The 24,708-nt window shown below is 43.1% G+C and overlaps 1 protein-coding gene and 1 long non-coding RNA gene across 8 annotated transcripts in view; one reads left to right on the forward strand and one right to left on the reverse strand.

Annotated features, from left to right (window-relative positions):
* The window catches only part of PITPNM2 (phosphatidylinositol transfer protein membrane associated 2), a 204,472-nt gene that overhangs the window by 55,972 nt on the left and 123,792 nt on the right, over positions 1–24,708 (forward strand). The gene's annotated exons all lie outside the window — the stretch shown is intronic.
* Positions 15,481–21,298, reverse strand: LOC307204622. Its single transcript, XR_013833758.1, has 3 exons — positions 21,025–21,298; positions 18,627–18,736; positions 15,481–15,586 (listed from the first exon to the last, which is right to left on the reverse strand). It is a non-coding gene; the product is annotated as an uncharacterized lncRNA (long non-coding RNA).

Below are 24,708 nucleotides of genomic sequence, written 5' to 3' on the forward strand. Positions count from 1 at the left end.
CTTGCTCTACCTGCTTTTGTATTTGGCTTCACCCACCATTGTGACCCCAGAAGGTTGCCAATACGTGAATGAAGCCCTTGTTCTTCAAAAATTTCCCTATTCCTGATTTGTAGTATACTAGAAGCAAGCTCATCCTCCAGTTCTAGATCTCATGTTGTCATCCAAGCAGAAAAGGGGAAGAATTAGCAGGTTTGGGGAAATTTTCAAGGTTTGCTGATGTACTTAAAAATAAATAAAAATAAAAATAAATAAATTGGGGGTAACCCCCACTCCACCCCAAACAGCTCAGTGAGGGGACTGTGTATTCAGTGACTCTCTCTCTCTCTGTGTGTGTGTGTTTTGAAATGAAACAGAGTATGCTGAAAGATGACATGTCTGGCTAGCTGGCTGGAATCTTTGACAGGAACACTCCAAACTGCAACATTTTGTTGCAGGTCCCAACTATCACATAAAATTTATATAACCTACATTATAGAAAACCTGACTGCTGACTGTTCACTAACCTGGGCTGGATCTAGACCAGGCATAGGCAAACTCGTCCCTCCAGATGTTTTGGGACTACAACTCCCACCATCCCTAGCTAACAGGACCAGTGGTTAGGGATGATGGGAACTGTAGTCCCAAAACATCTGGAGGGCTGAGTTTGCCTATGCCTGATCTGAACACATCAAAGAAGTGTTTCAGTTTAAAGCGTTGTAAATTTAAACAGGGAAAACAGGTAGAGAAAAACAGGACTCCATGTCGCCATCTGGTGTCACAATGCTATACGGGTTAAGAACTTAATTCGTTCTGGAGGTCTGTTCTTAACCTGAAACTGTTCTTAACCTGAGGTACCACTTTAGCTAATGGGGCCTCCCACTGCTGCTGCGCTGCTTGAGCACAATTTCTGTTCTCATCCTGAAGCAAAGTTTTTAGCCCGAGGTATTATTTCTGGGTTAGCGGAGTCAGTAACCTGAAGTGTATGTAACCTGAAGTGTATGTAACCCGAGGTACCACTGGGGGATCTGCTGGAGGTTCCCGCTCCTCTGAAATGTGATAGAACTGCTGCCTTGATCTCGTGGTGTTCAGAAATCTTCAAGAGCCTTGGATCACAGATCTTGGACATTAAAATAAGACTCAAAATGAGCCCTGTCAAGGACTGTGCGAAAGTGCCCTCAAGGACGGGCAGAAATGAAGGGTGCAGTGATGGGTTCTTGACATCCAATGAAGCAAAATGACAGAAAATTTGGGACATAGACAGACAAGTGCACAAAAGTATGAATTTGTCTACTACGAAATGTAATGATGGCTGCTAGTATAGATGGCTTTAAAGGGGGGTTGGACAAATTCATGGAGGATAAAACTATCAGTGGCTATGTGTCATGATGGCTGTTTGGGGTAGGATCAGCAGGCTTTCTGCCCAACCTGGTTAATCAGGAGGCTTCCTTATAAAGGTAAAGGTAAAGGGACCCCTGACCATTAGATCCAGTCATGACCGACTCTGGGGTTGCGGCGCTCATCTTGCTTTATTGGCTGAGGGAGTCAGTGTACAGCTTCCGGGTCATGTGGCCAGCATGACTAAGCCGCTTCTGGCGAACCAGAACAGCACACGGAAACGCTGTTTACCTTCCTGCCTGAGCGGTACCTATTGATCTACTTGCACTTTGACGTGCTTTCGAACTGCTAGGTTGGCAGGAGCTGGGACCAAGCAACGGGAGCTCACCCCGTCACAGGGATTCGAACCGCCGACCTTCTGATCGGCAAGTCCTAGGTTCTGTGGTTTAACCCACAGCGCCACCTGCGTCCCTCTAGGCTTTCTTATACTGCTTGCCAATTGCAAAGACCATGCTGCATACCTGTATAGATTCTTTTTGTCTGTGAGGATGCACAGTTCATGGTAGGTCATTCCAGTACAGTCTTAGTCCCATCACGGGATCCCAGGTCAAATCCACAGTCCCTGAGAGCTGCTTTTTTGAAAGGCAAGGATGAAAAGCACTCAAGAAACAGTCCCTGGTGCGTTCCTTTTTTTCCAGCTGTTCAAATACCTCAGCTGTGACGCCAGCTGCTTCAGGTGGGTTAGGATCAGTGCACGGGATTTTCACCCGACGGCAGGAAGAAACAATTACCATGTCTTACTTGCCTGCCATCTTTCAGTGTGATGAAATTAAATTAATTATGGATGGAGTCTTAAACTGACACAGTTCAATGAGTGTACTGTGGAGATAAGATTATTGTAAATGGCAACTACTATATTATCTGATCTTGGCTGTACTGAACTGCATGCTTCAGAACTGCTTGTGAGTTTGCTCTCAAAGAGGTGATGGTGGCCAACTTGATGGAACACTATCACTGGATTAATTAACTCTCTCCTTTCTACATGCATTTATTTTATATACAGTATTTGAGTGCCTGCCCATAATATAAAATTCTCTGGGGAGTCTTAAAATAATTGAATATAAAACCTACGTGAATACAAATAAGATAAAACCGCAGCAGGTGTTGGGCTGGTGACCTCACAGCTTGACATGCGCCTCAGGAAGCTCTGGCTTTGGCAGGTAACGGCAAAGGAAGCCAATAGTCTAGGATCAGGTTGGGTGATTATCCCTGAACACCCCCCCCCCCATAAAAGCTTCCTGGTCAGGATTTCCCTACTAAAAATGGAGATCTGCTCTTGTGTGCTACAAGCTACCCTTCCTTGCCTCCTTTCTTCTGTCCTGGATTTAGCTGTGCAGGAGGAGTGGGCTGGGGTCGTTGTACAAGGCCTTTGCAGCGTTTGCTCCCAGAAAGAATACAGTATTTCTCTGGATGGAACGAGGCTGAAGAACAAAACGTTGCTTCCTGTTTTCTCTTTCTTAGTCTACTTGGCAGAAAATTAAGAGCAACTGTAAAGCTATCCTTTAAACACACACACACACACACACACACACACACAGAGAGAGAGAGAGAGAGCTAATTAAAAGCGGAGGGGGATATCCCATCAACAATCAACTGCTGAAATCAAGGCAAATGCATCTGATAGAAGCAGCCTTTATAACGCGCAACACTTCTAGAATATACTGCTAGGAACCTTTTTTTATATGCTCTGAGCTGTTGCTCTAGCAATTTTTCAATTTTATGTTGTGCAATTAAGCTGCAAAGTCAAATGAATGCTAGATTGATGACTTGCTGGCTCATGTTTATCCTCCCATAGCCGTCTTCATTTCATTCTTAGTCTTCCCCCTCCTGTGCTTCTCGCATGCAGCTCTGACAGCTCTGAATACTGGAACTCAACCACTCACAGCTCAAACACTTTTGGAAAGACCATTTCTTTTGCGATGCTGTAGACAGGCGGTGAGGCAGTGAGCCAGCTTGGCAGCAAAAGGAGCTACTGGAAGCCTGTTCAGCCGGGAAGGTTCAAGTCTCCACCCTGGATCCGACTCATGGTCCACCCAGCTCCATCTGCAAGAGTATCTGGCAAGGCCAAATGGCCCCAGAGCTCATGGGAACTGGGTCCTGACCCACGTTTCAAAACCTGTGGGTGTTGTGGGCTCTGAACACACACTAAAATTTCTTCCTCTGAACATGGCCCGCCCAAGTGTGTCTCCAACAGTCGCAAACCAGAAATGCACAAGCATAGCATGATCATTATTTTTATTTACAAAATCACGTTTGTATTGCTTTTCTGCCCTGCCAAAGCCCCCAAAGCAGCTTACATAAAAGAAGAAAGCCAAACATTGCCAAGCAGCAAAATTTAAAAATAAATTACTGAAATGAAAAAAGGAGTAGGGTTAGTTTTTCCTTTTAAAAAAGATTTCAATCATATATTAACAACCATCAAAAGCCATGCATAATAATTATGCTTTCACAGCCTGCCCTAAATGTCATCAGGGAAAGGTCTAATATCACGTCAAAGACCGGCAGGGCTCTGAGGAGTGGGTGGAAGAGGTAGTAGACCGAGGGGAAGCAGGTAGCAATTTATGAGTCAGGAGTTGGAGGATGGGGAGGGGTCTGAGCATTGGAGATGGGGGGGGGGAGTGCAGGATGCAGGGGAGAAGCCGGAGTTGGAGAAGGGACAGGATGTGCCGGGAGCAGAGGAAGAGACGCTGCCTGAAGGGAGGGAGCTGGCAGAATCTCCTCCCCCCGCTGCCCCCCAGGACCAGGAGGGGCTTGAAGAGGCAAGCACAGCAAGAACATTTGGGTAGGAGAAGTCACAGGTTGCTTGCGTCGTGCCTTCAGGCGAGGGTACTCAAGCTTGTGTTTGGGCGTGGCCACACCATTGCTGCAACCATCTGGCACAGAGCGCAAGGCCGGGGAAGGGGCGACAGCTATCTAGCCATCAGAAGTACATGTGTGCGTATTTAGGGCACCTCAGGAGCTACAGTATGTTTGTGCTTTGTCAATAATTACCGGCTGTTTGTCCTCCCTCGGCTGTGCTCAGAACACCTCTTTTGGGAGGCAATTGTGGAACTGGGATGCAGCCGCGGAAAAGGCCCTGTCTCCTGTTCCCATCACCCAATGCTTTTGAATCAGTCTTATCTCTTTATTGCAGCCAGTGGCCAATATTCAGAAAGAATATATAAAATAATGCCATGCCAGCCAAAGCAGAATACTATAGCAATAAAAAGAACTAATATCATACTATAAAATGCCAGGCATAGGAAGCAAAATTTTAAGTTTGCTAAATTTAACCCCTGGTGAGTTTTACATGCAGCAGCACAATATTCAGCTGCCCTGGAAGAAAGAGATGGATGTGTATTAGCATAGCAGGCATTCAGCTGTCCTGGGAATTACCGTAAAAAAGGTGGTGGTCTTTTAGATATCCTGCAGCTTCTGACATGGAGGTTCCATTTAGCCCTGGTGACTGATGGGCACTTGCTGCGTTTTATATCACTTTGCCTAGTCATAAATGCTTGCTTTCCATAGGCGTTATGTGGCAGGAGACCACACACTACTGGTGGGGATGGATGCTAAGTGTGGTCAATGGATGTGCAAATTGCATAAGAGGATCCTCCTGTTTGAGCAGGTCAAAGGCACCTTCCTCCTGACAGTGGTCAGCCTGGTGTCCCTGGAAAGCTCTCAGACAGGCCATGAAGGCAACATTTTGGTCCCCCTCAGCAACTGGTGTGCTGTGGTATATTGCCTCTGAACCTGGAGGCTCCATTGGGCTCTCTTCCTCCTCCTCCTTGAATGTGTCTGAGGTGATGGCCACTGGCATGCCTCAGGAGGGTGAGTTCCACAAAGGGATGTTGTGTTATGTGAAGAAGGCTATTCCCTTGTTCATCTTGAATCTCTGCCGGTAGATTCCCATAAAGTTCTGGCCTTATGAAAGAGGAAGAAAAACTTCTCTCCATCCAGCTTCCCAACACAATATGTCAATTATATAAATCTCCATCAGCCCTTCGCCTCTGAACTAATAAGTCCCCGAAGCATTAGCCTTTCCTCACAGAGAAGAGGCTTCAATTCCCCCACTTCGTCATTTTGCACAGCTTTCCAGCTCTGAAATTTCCTTCAGGAAATGGGGATGAGGTTGTCATAAAGCCAGAGGGTTGATTTACCTCTTTTTTTGCAGCCCCTATATACCCCGGCCTCGGCTCCAGTGCCTGACGTGACCAATTTTGTCTAGACTTCAACTCTCAGTAGTGACATTTCACAAAACTGCAAGATAATGACCATGTGCCTACTATCTATATCTGCACAGCTCTCCTTGAACAAAATAAATAAATTATTTGTCTTCTGTTAAGGCATGTGATAAAAGCCTGGCTTGGATGCTCTCACTTTAGGGTTGAACCACATGAACCTCAAACAGGACTAGAGTCAGCACCCAGAATCCTCAAGCCCCAGCATCCTAAGTCTTCCCCCGTGGCTCCCTTTGATGGGCAACTACAAACCACCATTTTAAATTTCCTAGAGTGCCTGGCAGCATGCAGTGTGGTATTGCTCTGGGTATTCTGGGAAATTTAAATTGGCAGTTGTCTGGTGCCAAATGACCCCTTGGTACCCAGGAAAGAGTGTTGCAGCCACTGTGCTAGGAGTTCTGTTGTCATGCCAGGCACCAACCCCACCAGATTTTAACATGATCCAATCCTCAAACACTTCTGTGATTGTGTGTGCATATGATTATGCATCTGCCTTGAACCAATGTGCAACGATGGACAGACTATGCAAGTCGCTTAAACAAAGTGCCTCTTTCAGCTTTCCTGCTGGCTCAGTCATTTCAAAGGCTTCCCCTCAGGCAGGAAATTTGGGGTGAGGGGACAGCGGAGGGGTGGAATATCTTGGACAACTGCCCAAGTCATGCTGCTCTTTGGTCCTCACCACCATCAAGCTCAATGGCAAGTATTAGGGCCTTCCAAAATGGCTACCAGAAGATCAGGTTTCCTAGAGCTGTTCCCTCTGGCAGGCACCATTTTGTTTTCTTTGGCTGTTCAGGATTTGGAGGTTGGACACAGGTGGGGATGTGAAGCTGCTGGTGCTGGTGTTGAATGAGCCTTTTCTCTCCAGGCAGCTCACAGAGCCAAAGGCTGGCCACGCTGGGCAGGATTCAGAATAATTGGGTGACTGACAACCCTGATCTGAAAGGGAGAGAAGAATGCCTTGAGGGCCAGGAAAAGAAAAGAAGGAATAAATAATCTCAGGCAAAACCCTTCCACAATCAAATAACACCAAGCGCCTGTCTGCTAATACGTTTACGGCATCTCTGCAAATGCTGACTGGCTGCTGTGTCTCTCTCTGGGGGGCTGTTGGTGCCGCTGCCTTGTCTTTCGCTTGCCGTCATCACCCTCCTAAAAGAAAGCTGGTGGAGCTAGACAGCTGTGCCTCCCAGATGTCAGGCCAATGGAGAAGAATACGTAGATGGCGTGCAGCAGTCTAATTACTGGATTTCTTGCTGATCTCCCTCCACCCTGCCTCCCCCCCCATAAGGATCCAGAATAACTTCTGGCAGATGGGAACCTGGCAAACTGTTCCACCCCTGCTCCCCTGTTTCCTCTTTATTTCAGGCAGATTGTAGCATGCCTTGGAAGATTATTGAAGGGGTATGTTAGCAACTCCATGTTCTTTCTCTGAGTGGACAGGCTAATACATCTTGTTTTTTCCTTTTTTGTAGCATGAACATAGGAAGAAGTCCGCTCACCTTCATCGGTGGGCGGTGTTGCGGCCAGGCCTCTGATCACATAAGTGATACGGTGAGTGGCTGGCCAGATAGCTCGGTTGCCGGTTGATTGACCATAGCTGGCAGTCTTTCATGGGCATTTCGCTGGCGGTGGGCCCAACTGGCCAATGGGAACACTTGGTCCCACTCCCAGGCATAGATATATGGTGGCCTGCCCATCAGCCTTCCTTGCTTTTCTTCCCCATATCTTCCACCATCCCTCCCTTGATTTTATGCCTTTTACTTGCTTCGACCTTGCTATGGACCAAGTCGGCCACCATTTTGGGGGCTTTTTCCGTTTGGCAAATTGGCACCAGCTATTTGGTTTTCTCCTACCTCGTAGCAATCGTCACAACTTTGTAAGATGGTTAGGCATTGGGAAACATAGCCCTTGGCTTGGGGCCAATTTGATTCCCTCCCCCTTTCTTTTTTCTTTTTCCTTTCTCCTCCTATGATGAGGCTGCATTTTAATATTTTATTGTTTCAATATTTTAATGTTGTATTTTAATCTTGTTTTTAAGTTGTATTCATTCTTTTTTTTTATAAATAATTTTTATTAATAACATCAGCAGACAAAATAAAACATAACCAAATACATTGATTCACATCATTTTCATAACTTATTTCTCTTTTGGACTTCCCTCAGCTGTCCCGTAAATCATCCATAATCATAATTTTAGTTACACATTTCTCAAATTCATATTGACATTATTTATCTCTTTTTTTTTTCCTAATCCCTTTAGACAATATTTCTTACTTTTTTACAGAGCTTCTTTAAATCCCTTAAGCGTCATCTGTCCTTCACTTAAATGTTCCAGATATTCCACAAATTTCCCCCAGTCCTCGATGAACTTTTGGTCTCTTAAGTATCTGATCTTCCCTGTCAATTTATCTAACTCTGCGTAATCTAGCAATTTCATTCTCCACTCTTCCACGGTCGGTATTTCTTGCTGTTTCCATTTCTGGGCCAGTAACACTCTTGCAGCTGTGATTGCATATCGATAGAATTTACAATCTTTCCTTTTTATCTCCTTTCCTACTATCCCTAACAGAAAGACTTCTGGCTTCTTTACAAATGTGTATTTTAAGATCTTCTTTAACTCGTTGTATATTTTTTCCCAGAAGTCTTTCACTTTCTTACATTCCCACCACATGTGGTAGAAAGTACCCTCCTTATCCCTACACTTCCAGGAAGTGGAAGTGGAAGTTTAAGTTGTATTCATTCAACTTGTTTTTATTATTGCTTGTTAGCTGCCCTGAGCCCGGCCTTGGCTGGGGAGGGCGGGGTATAAATAATAATAATTTTTATTATTATTGGTCAGAGGGGAGGCTGTAGCCTCTGCCTGCCCCTCCTTGGAAAAGGGTATCCTGTTAAAAGGATCTGGGAGGCGTGGCTTCTGTCCGATGCCCAGACAGGGGCTGGTGCCATACCACTCCTCCAACAGGGAACCCACGGAGGGGTACCCCTAATTGATACAGGACATAGGGCATCCTCCCAAGATGTGTTTTACCCTTACGTGCACTCCCAGCAGATGGACTGGAGTGACATAGCAACACTCTACCCCCACCAAACCATTTTCTACTGTAACCGATAAAAGTTGTGGCCATATTCAAGTCAAAGACCCAATATGCTGTTGTCCAGTGTGGTTATTCATTTTCCTAGGGAACTGTGGAGTCATGGGGTCTTGGCATGCAACCTGCGGCATCCTTTTCCCAAAGTGGCCAACCACATGTTCTTCAAAGGCAGAGCAGGAGCTGAGTGCCACAACCCCTTCCCACAGTTGTTCCACAGAGACTGGTATTCTGTATGCCTCTGATCCTGGAGGCGGAATACAGCCATCTCAACTTGTAGCCGTCTCTCCACCTCCTTGGTCTTCGGGGTCATGGAGTCCAAGGTCAGGTGCTTGATTTGCTAGGTGATCTCAGAGCGTTCTGTGGCAGCCACTTTCTTATCGTGGTTCACCTCGATCAGCTCTGCCCAGTTCCCAGTATCCCTTGTTAATTGATGTTAATTAAAACCCTTTCAAAGCTGCCCAAAATAGTGGCCCTTGCTACATCTCGAGGTTTAACTGCAGTTTAACCATGTGCTATTTTGTGTGACCCTTATAGTATGATGAAAGAGGGAAATCCACTTTCTCTGCATTATGCATAATTTTATACACCTATGTCATTTCCCCCATTTTACCTGCCTTTTCCCCTAAACTAAAAAAGCCCCAAATGAGGCGTTTGCTGTGTGTTCCTCTTTAATGGAGAATTTGCTTCTCTGCCTCCAAAAACTGGACACGGAGCCCTATCTGGGGTAGCCCCCTCACTCCTCAGCAGGATCTTGCCCTCTGGTTGTACTTTATGCATTCCAAACCCCAACGACTATGTTCCTGTCGTTGGATGGGAATTGCATATGATGAGATGCAGGGAGAGTTGGTAGGGAAAAGCAGGGAGGCGAGTGTGTTTGTACTCCCAGTTTGTTTAATAAATTTCTACGTCTAGTTCATTCTACCCCCCCCCCCCCGCCTCCCACACAATACTTTGTTAGACCACCCTCACATTCTTGAGCAGGTGGCTTGAATATTCCTCCTTTTCCTTTTATTTTAAATAGAAAGGGGAAATGCATTGTAGTATATTTGTTTTGAGAGCTCTATAAACTAGAGGGATTACACAGGTTTTGCCAACCCCCAAAATTGCCAGAACCTATTTTAAGCAAAACTTGTGCTCTTGTTTTGACATTCAATGTAGCATTATTAATGTGGGGCCTGACTTATTTTGCAAGGGTCTTGGGGGTTGGAAACTGGCACAGTGGTTTCCTAATCCCAAGAAGGGCTGTAATCAAACTATAGTCTCCTTTCCCTCAAGTTCTGAACCCCCCCCCCCTTTTAGCATTAGCCAGCCAAAAATAACACACACACACACACACACACACACACACACACACCCCACAGCTGCCAATTTGTTCCTAAACTGGGGTTTGAGGATTTGATGTCTTAAGAATTCATGCTGACTTGCTTGGGTTACTAATGCTAAGCGACTGGCCTGGATTTCAAGTTAATTACATTTGATATCATGCTATGATTTGCAAGGAGCACACATCACAAATCTGTCTCTGGTGGAGGCTGCCTAGTTCTGGGGGAACAATCCCAGCTCTTGCCAGGTCTGAATTTTAAACAAAAAATGGGCATCTAGACCTTTGCAACTGTTGTGTGGTTGCTGAAGAAAGTGACAGAACTACATTTCCCTCTCATAACATTTAGTAATACTAATATAAATTGTGTATCAGGCTGTCACCTGAATGAAAAAAATCAATTTAATTGATTGATTAAGCCTGCATACATTTACATATGATGAAAACAATAATTTTGAAGTGGGGGAAGCATACTTTGAGTTTGGAGGTGCTGGGTTCGTCCCTTAGGTGGGAATGACTCTTCTGTGTGAATAGGGAGGCTGGAGAAATTTGATTTTTGGCATTCAAAGGCAACCCTACCTAATTTTCACTTTGCAAAACAATAAATGAACTGAAACACAGCCACCCTTTGAAGTTCTCACCTCTCTGAATTTTGCAGAGCAGTTCTCCAGCCAAGTAAGGTTTACAAAAATGCACATACTATGGTAAAATCTGCATTAAAATGCATATAGTAGTGAAAAAGCATACAAAAATGAAATGGCTTTGCAAAAATGTGTATTTGGGACAAAATTGTGCTACCAAAATGTTTATATTTGGAAAAATTCACATTAAGTTGCTGATGAATTTTCATGAAGTATTTGTACTAATTTGCTTTTTGAAAGTGTGATGTCCAACTTAACCAAGGATACCTTCAAACCTTTCCTTGAAATCTGTCTGGCCCAGGCTCAAAAGCAACAATCACCTCTGGGCAAGGAGGCAGGAAACCTTTTACAAAGTATGCCCCCCCCACCCACTGCTGCCCATCCAACTGCTCCACTCACTTTTGTGTGGCTTATAGGCTCTGTTTTGGTGTCCTCAAATTGCCTCACTTTCCTGTGGTTCCCTAGTCCAGTAATAGGGCTGCTTTGCTTTGGGTGCAGTCATTTGCATCTACAGTTTCTATATTTGGATTCTTTTCTCTTTCTGATTCGTCACTGTGCATGTGCCTTTCCCCTCCAGACAGTTTGTTTATGCAAAAAGAAAAGGAAAAAGGAATATACACAGCCAGTACTTCACTAGATGTCCAGAATAGTTCTACCTTTGTGTTTCCTCATCATGCAAAGCTGAACTATTTTTTAAATTGGGATGGGGAAGTAGGAGAGTCCTTTAGCGAATACAAGTCTAATGGAGAGGGGAATGCTCTGCTTGTGTGTAAAAACCAGTTTTGTCGAAGGTGTAGGCAGCTCAGTGATGCATCATGGACAGTCCCTGCTTTTTAACACAACTCAGCTTTTTTTGTAGTCAATTATTAGTCATGTGGGTAAAATTAATCTGTTGGGTTGGCCTGCTTCATTCTGCTGCGACTCATCCCTTCCCAGACCTTCAAGATGAGCTCTCTCCCAGTCTCCAGCCTTCCTGTACTGGGGAAATAGACCCTTCTGTGGCCATTTGCTTCTTCCAGCAACATTGCTCAGCACCAGTGTTTGGGGGGCTCTTTGATGACTCATGTTGATAAAGCAGTTGCATTTTTTAAAATACTTGTGAATAATCCAACTATTAGGGCAGATGGTAAAGTCAAGGCAGCTACCTAAATGTGCTTTGAAAAAACTGCTTGCTGCTTGCTTCTGTATAAAGTGAATTTCCAGCATTGAAAGAGCTTTCTGCAAATTTATATTCCACTGGGAAGACAGATGATATTTTTGAAGAGACTTGAGAATGGTTTGGGAGTAAGAGAGATGTCGCTTCCCACTTCTGCACATATTCATCACATTTGGTCAAACAAATTTTGCAGGTTTTTTCAAAGAAAGTATAAACCTACAATGCCTGTTTGTGCAATGCGTCAGTAGGATGAATATACACACTATGGGCAGAGATTTGTTTCAGCTCTCTAAAACACCTCCAGCCTATATAAATCATAGACTGCATCTGCACTATATAGCACTCTCCCAAAGCATCCTGGGCAGTGTAGTTTGTTAAGGGTGGTGAGAGTTGCTAGGAGACCCCCTATTCTATTCACTGAGCTATAGTTCCCAGAATTCCCTGGGAAGAGGGATTGACTATTAAACTATTCTGACTGTCTTGGGTATAATAGTGGTATAATAGTGCTTTCAATATGAGGTGCACATGTGGCCATAGTGTCTTGTCCAGCCTTTGCATACCTGGTGATGTTCTGAACTATAATTTCCATCAGTCCCAGCCAGTAAGGAAAGCTAAAAAATGGCAGACTGTGTCTCCTTTGTCCTTTTCACCACCATCACACATGCATATCTAGGTCCCATCATCCTTAGTGGGGTGAGGTGGGGTGTTGCCCCCCCCCCTTTCTTGGATCAGTTTTTACTAGTCAGAATATTCCGACTGCAGGACATGATTCATGTAAATCAGAGCTGACATGTCTTCCTTTAGAAATAAGCAAACTTGCTTCTAAACACAATACTTTCTCTTGTGTTTAGTTAAAGGCCGACTTTCTGCCTGCTTTTCAGTCTATGCTGTTGTTGATAGTCTGTCTGGAGAGTCAGATGGGAAAATACTTTTTGTTGAGACAACGCTGTTTGGCATCAGTCACCAGCCGTGGCTAGGCAGGGGGAAGAACCAGGCTGCAGTTGTGTGCTCAAGTCATTGCCACAGCTCTGTCAACAGTACCCTGCTAGGCATAGAGATCGTTTCGAGATAAATGAACGAAAGTCCCTCACAGCCAGCCAGCCAGCCGTTTTTGATTAAACCCCTCCCCTGCGCTCATCATTAATGGGGAACGAAACTAGTTGAGACCTTGTCAAACCTCTGAGGATGGTTTTGGATGTACCACCTTTCTTCATCTAGGCACGTTTTAAAGGATTTTTGGTTTGGCAGAGAGCCTGCAGAATTTCTATTACCTGCTAAGTCCGCTTGGTTTGTTATCCAGTGATTAATGGAGAGAGGCCGTTGGAAGAGGAGGTTTTCCCAAGGCTGCGTCCAGATCAATGTTCTCATTGTGTGTGGTTTTATTTATTTCTTTTTCACCTCTGTACTAATTTATAAGCCTATCCTTGTTCATCCTTCCTTCCGCAAATAATCAAGACACAACCCCCCAAACTATATTAAAAAATACAGGCATAATTAAATGACAAATACAAACAGCAGATAAAAACTCATTAAAAAGCACAGTTCACTAAAATTAACCAAATGCAGGTTGAAATAAAGAAGTCCTTAAAGTCTTCCTAAAAGCCTGCAAAGAGGAAGCCATATGTACTTGTCGGGGGAGGTTATTCCAGAGATGTGGAGCCACCACAGTAAAGGCCCTGTGCCTTGTTCTCTCTCATCTACAAGAAAGAAGATTCCACCTAAACATTAGGAAGATCTTCCTGACAGTAAGAACTGTTCGACAGTGAAATTTGCTGCCAAGGAGTGTGGTGGAGTCTCCTTCTTTGGAGGTCTTTAAGCAGAGGCTTGACAACCATATGTCAGGAGTGCTCTGATGGTGTTTCCTGCTTGGCAGGGGGTTGGACTCGATGGCCCTTGTGGTCTCTTCCAACTCTATGATTCTATGATTCTATGATCTGGCGGCTCTCAATGATGGACCAGAGAGCAGGATCACTGATGCTGAACTTTAAGTTGAGCAGGCTTGTATGGGTGGCGGCAGATAACCTGGTCCCAAATGGTTTAGAGGTTTAAAGGCTAATATGAGCATCTTCAGTGAATGAAAGAAAGAAGGATGAGCTCACCCTAATGGGGAGGGGAGGGTGCGCTGTGTATCTGTACAGATTCTTCATAACCTCTTCCATGTTTCAGCTGAGCTTAGATGCACCAATTTCAGGCAGAACTAGATGTTCCTAGAAAGATAGAGCTACTCCTGCTCTGTGTCTCTAGTCACGTCCAGTCTGGCCCTGGAGCCATGCTGGTTCCTTAGCCATTTGCATGCCTGATAGGGCAACAGTGAAACTGTCTGAGACTTAAATAAAAAATACAGGTTTTTGGGTGGGAGAGAAGCGCTGTTTCTTAATTTCGAGCAAGGCAGAAGACAAGCAGACACACCCTTGCAGATGCATGCTTTGACCTCTCTGCATCTATGTTTTCAGATGAATGTGCCTTGTTTTGTACAGCAACCAGAAGCAGAGCGTCATGTTGTCTCAGTCCTCACAATGCCTCTTGCCTTGCTTCACAGCCTGAACATATTCTGGAATCCTATAAATTATTTAGAAGCTATTAGAGTCTGGATTTCATGCCAGTGCTGGTGTAGATAGTGATTTGCAGCAGTGGTGACACCAAATCATGGTTTACAAAACAAAGAAAGCGGGGGGGGGGGGGGGGGAGAGAGAGAGAGAGAGAGAGAGAGAGAGAGAGAGAGAGAGAGAGAAAGAGAGAAGTTGAACACACCGTTGAAAAGGAAATGAGGAATCTGCAGGATCTGAAACCATATTAGAAACTGATTTGGAAGTCTGGTCTCAGTTGCTACGAGATGCTTCTTTTCGTTTTCACTTGATCATTTTTGAATGCTTTTATTCTCAATAGTTCTTCTTGAGACAAACTGGGAGAAGTGTTGTGTTGCTAATCTGTTAATGTCAGGCATGAAGACACAGATATTAAACATTTAGACCACTGCAGCGAAATTGGGCCCTTGCATTGAAGCACCAATTAAATTATGTGAGCATTCATTACCCTCAGTGATTTAATAATTGGAGCGGTCTCTTCCCCACATTTATTTTGCCTAGCTGAGAAATCAGTCTTGAAGGGTGCTGGGCAAAGCAAATTAAACAAACAAACAAAGAAACACCACCCTCTAAATCAGAGTTAGCCAACTCAGTGTCATCCAGATGTTTTGCAAATCCCAGCACCCCTGACCATTAGCCATGTTGGCTGGAGGGCACCACGTTGACTACTCCTGCTATAAACCTCCAGAAGCATATTTCTGAAGATTCTAATTCATACAAAGCCTTTCACGTGATACTGTTGACAGAAAGCTTTACCTAGTGAAGATTCAAAAGTTATTACAGGCTTGTACAGTGGTATCTCAGGTTACATACGCTTCAGGTTACAAATGCTTCAGGTTACACACTCCGCTAACCCAGAAATAGTACCTTGGGTTAAGAACTTTACTTCAGGATGAGAACAGTAATAGTGCAGCAGTAGGAGGCCCCATTAGCTAAAGTGGTGCTTCAGGTTAAGAACAGTTTCAGGTTAAGAACGGACCTCCGGAACGAATTAAGTACTTAACCCGAGGTACCACTGTAAACAGACACTTTCCTGGGTGAGTAATAACTTCCTCAAGGTGACCACATAGGGATGAGAATTGATCCCTTTAAAACTCTGGTCTTTTCCTGAAAACTTTGATCAGCCTCGGAATCTACAGAATTCTCTTATCTGTGTTCCGTGCACATCCATTTTTCTTCTTAGTGCTTTTTCAGAGCAACCTCAGACAAAGGGAAATAATAGGTATAATAAGTAGTCACTTTGCACCTGTTGACAATTAAAAGGCTATTATTGGCTGCATAATGCTTTTCTGTCTTGCATCTCCAAGAGAAAAGACAGCCAAAATATCCTTTCCCTATTATATATAGAGACAGAAGGGAAAACATATGTTATAGTATGTACTTTCTTTTTCTAATTGTACACCATTTGCACTGTTACAAGACATGTTTTTAGCAGTGTGCTATTGCTTCTTTTGGCTTTCTTGACTAAAAAAATAAACTCAACACGATAAGTTTTGCCACCAAACTGAAGTTTTTAGAAGTGTTTGTTTGGGAGAAACAACACAACAACATTTCCATGCCTATGATCTTGAAAAAATGGTAGCAGTGTCAATCAGTGTCCTCTTTACTTTACACTCTAAGCCAAACTTTGCCTTAACAAGACCATGCAAGCTGAGCTAAGTGTGTTGTCCGAACCAAGACCTGTGGTTAAGCTTTCTCCCCAGTATCCATGAGCCAAAGCCAAGGTTTGCTCATGGTAGGCTATGGTTCCTAGGTTGCTAAAAGGGTTTTCTTTTTCTTTTTCAGAGAAAAATAATTACATGATGAAGGTTTCCTAAACAAAGCCATATACAGCACAAGTTTCTCTATGTGGTGTTTTTGGGACATCAGAATAGTTTGGACAACAAGAGTTCATATAAAAAGAGAATGATATTAGTGAAGAAGAAGAGCAGAGAGCCACAAACATCTTTCTTCTTTTCAAAGACTGGGAAGTGTCAAGTGATAGCTTGACAGCCCTTTTCAAATGCCCACAATGGACACAGAACAGGTGGACCATGGAGGGTGTTCAGCATTTTGGTGGTGTTCAGACTGATCGCTTACCCAAATATAATGCATCAAAGTATACAGTTTTCACAAATATGTGGATTTCTGTGCAGACCATACCCCCAGTATATGCATTTCTGTAGTTATTTGCTTGGCTGGTGAACTGCATTGCAAAATTCAGAGAAGGGCGAATTTCAAAGGATGGGTGTGTTTTGATTTGCATATTGTTTTGGAAAGTGCTGCCTCCCCAAAGATACCTTTGGCAGGTGTGTGGATGGTGGTGATAGAGGAGAAACAATGGACGTAATAATGGGGTTGGCTGAGGAAACCCCTAGACAGAACGTTTCCTGTTATTTCAGGAACAATTAATCTTGTTTAAAAGTCTACCAAAGGCCAAACTCATAACACCGAAGCCTCAGTTATAAATTGGCGTTTCTGAGAAATTCATATATCTTTCCAGTTCTCCACAGCTGGCCCTTGAAAAATCTAATCTTCCAAGGATCCATTATTGTATAACAGTAATTTTGGCAATTATTTGATTGTCAGGCTCGCCATCTCATAGCTGCCAACGCACCCTCTTCAAATATGTCCTTTTGAGTTTTTGCAGTGTCTATTTCCAGCAGATTCCTTCCCTGCTGCTTTGTTGTGGACTATTTTCAGCTCTCCCTACCTTCCTTCTTTTTCAGTGTTGTTCACGTATATATTTAACTAGGTATTTTTAGCTTCATGTTTCAGAAGGGCGTGGGTCAGGAGTACGATAGAGAAAGAGAATGATGGAGAGAAAAGAGAAGAGGAAGGTGGAGACAGGGAAGTTCAAAGGGAAAGAATTAGGGCATGTGAACAGATTCTAAGACCCTCCAGACTGTGTGGTTTTTTAAAAAAACATGGTGTATTCTGCAACATGTTCCTGACCCCTAACAGTGTGTTAGTATTGGATTTATAATGGACCACACATAATTCTGTTTTATTAGTTGTTCTGAGATGCTTCCCCAGTGTTACTGCATTACTGCCGCCTGGAATGCTGTAACAGAACAAAAGCAGGACAAAAAAGCACCAACAACCCCAGCACATTTGCCATATGAAAAGTTACACAATTTCAGCAGGAAGCTGCGGAATGTGTGATTTTTCTAAACATTACTTGACTGGAGAACGCAGAGAAGTGAACAGTTTGAAGGATGGCTGCATTTCGGTTTGCATACTGTTTCCAAAAGTGCAGATTGGGTGCGTTTGTCATTAAACGTCAACTGACTATGTCACAGGCAGCAAAAAGGTTTGGATTGGCTATGCTACTAGTGCATCCCATTCCCGTTGTAGGAAAATGTGTGGACTTCTTTAAAGCAGCTATTCTGTGTGGAGATTAAATCTTATTTGATTATCCTCACTGCTCACCAACCCGATTCGTGACTGTGTCGCTTATATAAAGCAGGCTTGGAACACCCATCACTCGGTTTTTGTTTCATTTCTTTTCTCAGGCATGGAATAACTCTCTCTGTTAATTTTCTAGTGGCTATTTAGCTGCAACGTTTGCTGCCATTAAAGTTTTAAAATGCCAATGTGGAGCTGGGAACATTACAAGGGGAGTGTGTGCGGCTGCCACATTTAATATGGCAGAAAAGGCCAAAATTCAATATTCTTTTTCCATTAATGTTGGTGGAAGAAATAAGAGTCTTGTTTGTGGGTTTCAATTAAAAACTGGTTTTTAGGAATGTATTTCTTTTTCTCTTCTGCTGCAAGTAGGTATTTGACTGCCCTGTGACCTGTAGCGAGATTTAATAGCTACAGCATGGCTGTATGGCATATGGCCCGTGTCCATCCTTCTGCTGTAATTGATGTTGGCCTCCTAATGAGCTCTTAAATTCAGAAGGTGACGTCAGACTTCATCTAACAGCACAAAAAAGATTAAGACCCATAAATGCATTTGCTTCTTTTAGTGTTCTCTTGAAGCAGTGATTCTTGTGTCTAACCAATTGCACTTTGTAGGTTTCAGTCTCTTTGTGTAGTTTTTCAATGTTTTCTCCTGTTATTAGACCTCCCTACAATTTCCTAATTCTCTGTGCAGGGGTTACTAATTGGATTGAGAAAATGTTCCTGGATGGTGACGTTGGATTCACACAGATTGCTGTGAAACAGTGCAAAGCATCGGGGCCAAGTCAAATGGCGTTGTTCCCTTCTGTACCTTAATGGCCCAGAGTTTTTCCTCAGCTGGACATGTGCTCACCCTGCCTCACCCTTTGCTGGCTTTCGCTAAAATTCTTTGCAACTCAGAGAAACATCTTCACATTTTTGATAGCAGATTCAGAGATCAGGGGCCACATACCAGTACTACATCTGTAATGCATTTCATCACTTCTTTTGAGTCAAACAAGGGTTTTTGTTTTTAATACAGAGTGAGTTTTCAGTAACGCAACACAATGCAAATGTAACAGCTCCAGCCTCCAACTGTTTTTCAAACACCAGCCCCTCAGCCTGTTCCATTCTAATTTCATAGCAGGGTTGACAATGAAACACACCATTCTACAGTGCAGGGCAGTGTGTATACTCCCTCTCTCTCTCTCGTGTGTGTGTGTGTGTGTGTGTGTGTGTGTGTGCGCATGCATTTCGGTACACATGATTTGACTGGAGAACTGCATGGCAGAGTTTGAAGGATTTTGAAAGACAATCAATCGCCCTTTGGTTCATGTACTTGTTTTGTAAAGTGCAAATTTAGGAAGTTTGCCTTTAAATGTGAACTGAATTGAATTTATCCCCCATCGCCAACACAGAAACACCTCTCACCATCTGCAGAGCCTTATGCTAGGACCAAGAATGCCACCAAGGGCACTCAGAAGGATTATACCAAGGCAGCACTAAAAATTCAGGTTGGCACCCCCACACATCATGATTCACAATATAGTGCCAGATCAAAAATTATGAAACCAATATCACAATATGCACGTCAAACCAGTTTGGGGTGATATATTGATATATATCCCAACCCTAAACATTCACCATCTTCCAATCTTTGAAAAGCAGACAGCTGTTTATGGCTCTCCGTTCTTCTTCTTCTTCTTGATGAACTCTTGATTATCCAAACTACTCTGATGTCCCAACAGCAACATATACAGGCAACAACACATTAATGCGTGTTCAAATCATACGTGACTGCGCGCGCACACACACACACAAACACACACACATCACTGCGAATCTGGAAGTGGCACTTAAAGGGGCAAAAACAGTCCCAAAAGAGCATGGAAACAGCAAAAATGGTGTGAAAACAGCGCCTAGCAATCCCACAAGTCATTGCAAGTGCAATCCCAGGAGCCTTTGAGGCCTGTTGAAAGTTGGGAGTTTGAGCAAGGAAGTTTGGAGGGAGTCTGGTAAGTGCTGCTGGTTTTTAAAAGGGGTTTTCAAGCATTTGCAGGCTTTCTGCAGGCTTTTTCAAGGGTGTTTGCAATATATATATGCTATTTCACTTAAATGTGTGGTGCCTCGGAACGTAACCCCTGCCTAAATGGGGAGTTTTTTGTTTTGCCTTGTTTAGGAAACCTTCATAATGTATTGTTTTTTCTCTGTTAATTATTACACCATCTCTTCCAATAGTGCTGATAGTTGCGCTTCTTGTGTGCATGTAAGGGAAAGAGAAAGACTGTAAAATGCTTCATCCTCTCTTCCTGTACTTTCTCTTCTCCTGTACTAGAATCTGTTTGCTAAGTTTGAAAAAGTGGTTATAATCCTTGTGATTCATCAACTTGCTCCTTTGAAATTTGACTCTTCTGTCTGTTACAATCAATGAGCTTTCATAATAAAAATATTCAATATTAATTTGATTATTCAAAGGACTCCACATACATTAAGTCAGCAATCCTTAAAACATATTCCCCAGGTAGGAGGAGAAAAGCTGCTACTAGTAATGATGCTGAGCTAGCTGGACCAAGGGCCTGATTCTATCTACTGTATGAATTTGTGGCAGAGGTGAGAAATGAACCAGGGACTTGTTGACTCATAGATTTCAGATGTGGAAGCTCTATGCCCAGTTAGAACATACTGAGAAACAATGATTTAATGTTATGCGCACAGACCTCAGGCTTGTGCTGTCTCCCATCTTTTCCTCTGATCAAGCCTGTTTCACCATAGTTTATGAAGCTGGCTTGTTTCAATGCATAATAGCTAAGATTAACCAGAGCTTAGGGCTGTGACACAATGCTTAACTTTAGTTGACAGAAATGGGAAGTGAAATCTTCTATTCAATTTAACTGTAGTTAAAACTAACCACAGTTTATCCAGGTTCAAGCGCAATGCTTAACTGCTGTTATTCTAAACTAGAAAAAAATGGTTCTTGGCCACACCGGAGGAGGAGAGGGGAGAAGAGGGTGCTGACATGTAAAGCTTGCTGCAGCTCATTCCTGGAACGACAAACCACCAAATGGTTTATTGCCTGAATAAAGCTATTGTCATGAGTGCTAAAATATATGAATAAAGTGTTAAAATAGAACTAGGGATCGGGGATAAATTAATTCAGTTAATATTTTAATGCAAACCTGTGTAAAAGAGCTATGTAGAGAAGCCAAAATGGACAGAAACAAAAAATGACAAATCCAGCTATTTGTATGGACAACATAGCATTATATACATACATGTATTGAATATACAAGGCTGGTCTGTACATCTTGTGTGATAAAATGCAGTTCACCTCTTGTGCAGAGCAGCTCAGCAAAAGGGTTGGTGAATGTTATGATTTTGCTGTCTGCTTGAGACTGCAGAATCAGGGAGGTTGTCAAAATCTTGGCAGATTGCAGCTGGTCACTGATGGGCTGCATTTGACTTGGTAGATAACAACTTGTGCAGGCCTGGCTTGAATCAAGGTTAATCCCTGGCCACTTTAAGTGAAGTGCCTCTGTCTGCAAGGGTGACTTTCATACCTGGTATGATCTTTTGTGTCAGACTTGGGAATGTTGGTGCCCGATTGTGCTGATTCACGTAATTGAACATTGGGCATAGCCAAGAACTATAAATTACTAATTTGGCAGTAATGGAAGTATTTGGAAGTCCTAGTTGTCCTATTGGCAGCTTTCCTATTAATGTATATTACTTAGGGTTTATTGCTGAGTACTGTTGTTTCCAGCTTTTATTTCGTCTTAATCATTTGTGTGATGCTATTTTGAGAGAAATCAATGATTTCATGAGTTAGGAACACTAATGTAGCTAACAGACTTAGGGCCCTCTGATGCCGCTGAGGTATTGTTTTTCCACAGGTCAGCTGCACTCATAATTTAAAGGGTTATTTCACTTAATGTAGCATTATGTTCCCCTTAAAAATGCCTGCCCTCGTAACACACTACTGCATTTACTCAGAGTAAAGGAAATTTACTTACAAGACCCTATGTCTCCATGACAGTCCCTTTAATGAGTAGTTTCCCTCTGCCCATTACTTTTAGAGGGGATTATGCCTCTTTAGTTAGTGGCTTCCTGTTTACTTTTGTGATTGTGGCATTTATGAATTGGCCTTTAATTTGTCAGTTCCTGCTCCCTGTGAGAGTTGTTGGTGGCAGGGATTTTAGTCTTAGTTTCTTGCAGCCAGAGCACAATTTCTCATTAATTTTATCTTTTAAGATTGCAAAATGAAGATGGACGCTCCTGAATTTCTGTGGGGAATATAGTATTATATTAAGTGTGATATGCAGCCACTGTCTTAATTCTGTTACCAGCTGATTGTGGAAAAGCAACTCCTGAGCTTGGGTAAGCTGTGGTGAGGAAGCAGCTGCAAACAACTCATTCCAGGGCAGGCTTCCTCAACCTCGGCCCTCCAGATGTTTTGAGACTATAACTCCTCTGTCATCTCTGACCACTGGTCCTACTAGCTAGAGATGATGGGAACTGTAGTCCAACAACACCTGGGGACCCAGGTTTGAGAAACATTGATAAAGCCTTATGATCAGTATGAGGAGAAGTTAATTGAATTGAATTGCTGTAGATTGCTGCAATCTGCTGCCTGTTTTGGTGCAAATTTCTTTTCAATTTTTTTAGCACCCTCTCTACCAAAGCTAATACAGAATCCCACTTCTCTTGCTTCCACAAGTTGTGCTCATTGCAGGGTTTCCCCCCTCTAAGTCAAAAGCTTAGCCTTTTTTTGCTATTGAAAATGGGTACAATAAAAGCTGTTGGACTAGTTCATGAGTAATGGCAAGCCATGGTTTGACTGACCTTGAGCTTGTGTCTTCCCCTCTTCCTCTTGTGTGTTTCGATTCTCTCCCTGATCTCCAAACCATGGTTTGCTGTTATATTCCAACTCACCAAACTATGGGAGCCCTCTAAAGCAGAATTGGAAGTTGTGCTTTGGAGGATGAGTTCAAACTGTAGTTTGCTGATTGAGACGGGATTGCAAGCTGTGGTTTGTCCAAACCTAGGAGTCAGAAAGGGAATTGGGGCAGAGATAGAGAAGATGTGTGAATTTAAGACCCAACAGCCAAATAAGGCCACGGTCAGGCTGAAAACAAACCATGTTTTGCCTGCATTGGTGTTTTGAAAGTGATGTGATGGAGGTGAGTACATGTAGTTCTTTTGTCTCGGTCTTGTCTGTAGTTGCACAGGAGATTAAGTTTTTTTTAAAACACTACAAAAAAACCTAGCCCAACCTGATGTGGTGGGCAGAAGGTGGATCTTGATGATTTGCAGTACATCAGCAAGGGTTTCTGAATCCCAATTGTTTAACAGCAACATATTTTTTTTCTAAATTAGGATGTTGGAATCCCTGGCCTGCTGCAACTCAGTTGTAGATTTGTGCTTTTTTGTACATCCCGTTAACTCAGGAGGGCAATAGACTCTGCCTCCTGGGCCTTTGTTGCACTTCCCCTTGGCTGGTGGGTCTCAGGATCCTAATGAGAAAACAAAGTACCCGGTAGATTTCACAAGCCTGACATTCTGCTATTGTCTGTGATTGTGAGTTGAGCAGCACACCCTATCAACGTGCACCTTAAACATTCTGGAAAAAACCCTTCTAATATTAGCCTGACCTTTGAATTACACAGGTGAGAGAATTATATATAGAGCTTTTATTTTCCCCCTTCAGTACTTCCCTCTCTCAGCTTGGCCTCTTGGTCTTACATTTAAGACTTTGTTAGTGCCTTTTATGATCGTTAACTTCTTATTCTCTAATTATAGGATTTCATTCCAAGCTTCCCGCAAGCTTTCTTTTACAGCCCCTAAAGGGGCTCCATTTATACACACCCTAAATGGTGGGGGGTTTAACGCCTGTTTTCATTCTGAAGCACAATTTAGCACTTTGGTTCACCATGTCTGTCTGAGAAATTACCTGTGTCACTTCATTATAAGTGTAATATTTTTCCTGCCCCAGACCCATGGTTCCTGTGGCTTTTATTGCTTTTAAGTTGATGGCCTATTGTTCTTTCCTCCACTTTTTTTTAAATGCCCTTTAAAGGTCCAAATGCCCCCCTGCCCCCAAAAGAAAATGTTTGAATTGCTTCCATAGTAGGATGAGACCACTTTAATTAAATCTTCAGAAATACAGTAAACATATTTCCTAAGGGCTGTAAACTATTTCCCCCCCGTTTGGGCTTGTGGGCCCACAATGTGTGAGGAATTTGATTCATGCCCATTTTGCCTACAAATATTATTGGTATGTTTGAGAATATTAATTAAGAGCATCTTAATGAGATTATCCTTACCCTGTTCTGGAATGTTCTCTTGGTGGATTAGCCTGTCAAATAAATTATGTGGGTCAGCGTGGAAGGTTATAAACATATTCTGACATGTATTTTTCCTGTTATTTTTTAGGATTTTTATTGCTTAATTGTATGCATATTTTTGGTGGTGACTGTATTTTTTTATAGTTTTGATATGGTCTGTGGACTAATTCTATTCTATTCCTGGAGGTTTAGTCTGTCAGATAAATTCTGTGGGTCAGTTTGTCAGGGGAAGGAAGTTGCTCTGAGAGACCTGCTTTCCTGGCGGGTCAGTCACACCAGGGAAATTTCCTCTGGGATTTCTGATGGTAGGTAGAACAGCAATTTAAAAGCAGTAAAAAGGCACGAAACAAGGTCTTGAAAACAAGAGGGGAAGAGTTGTTTATCATGCAGTGCTAGACAGCTAATTTATTTAGAGCTTCTGAGGGAGACAAGATAGGCTTGTTTTATTACCACTTTAATGAAAAAGACTTGGAGCCAGTGTTACGGTTGCCACGGGGATGCCACTAAAAATGGCGTCTCCCTGGTGTGCAAACTCTGTCCAGCGGTGACATTGGTCAAGTACTCCCCACACACTCCTCTTCAGTTTGATACCCCACAGTCGAGACAGCACACCTG

The sequence above is a fragment of the Podarcis cretensis genome, assembly GCF_951804945.1.
Source record: "Podarcis cretensis genome assembly, chromosome: 16".
Lineage (NCBI taxonomy): Eukaryota > Metazoa > Chordata > Lepidosauria > Squamata > Lacertidae > Podarcis > Podarcis cretensis.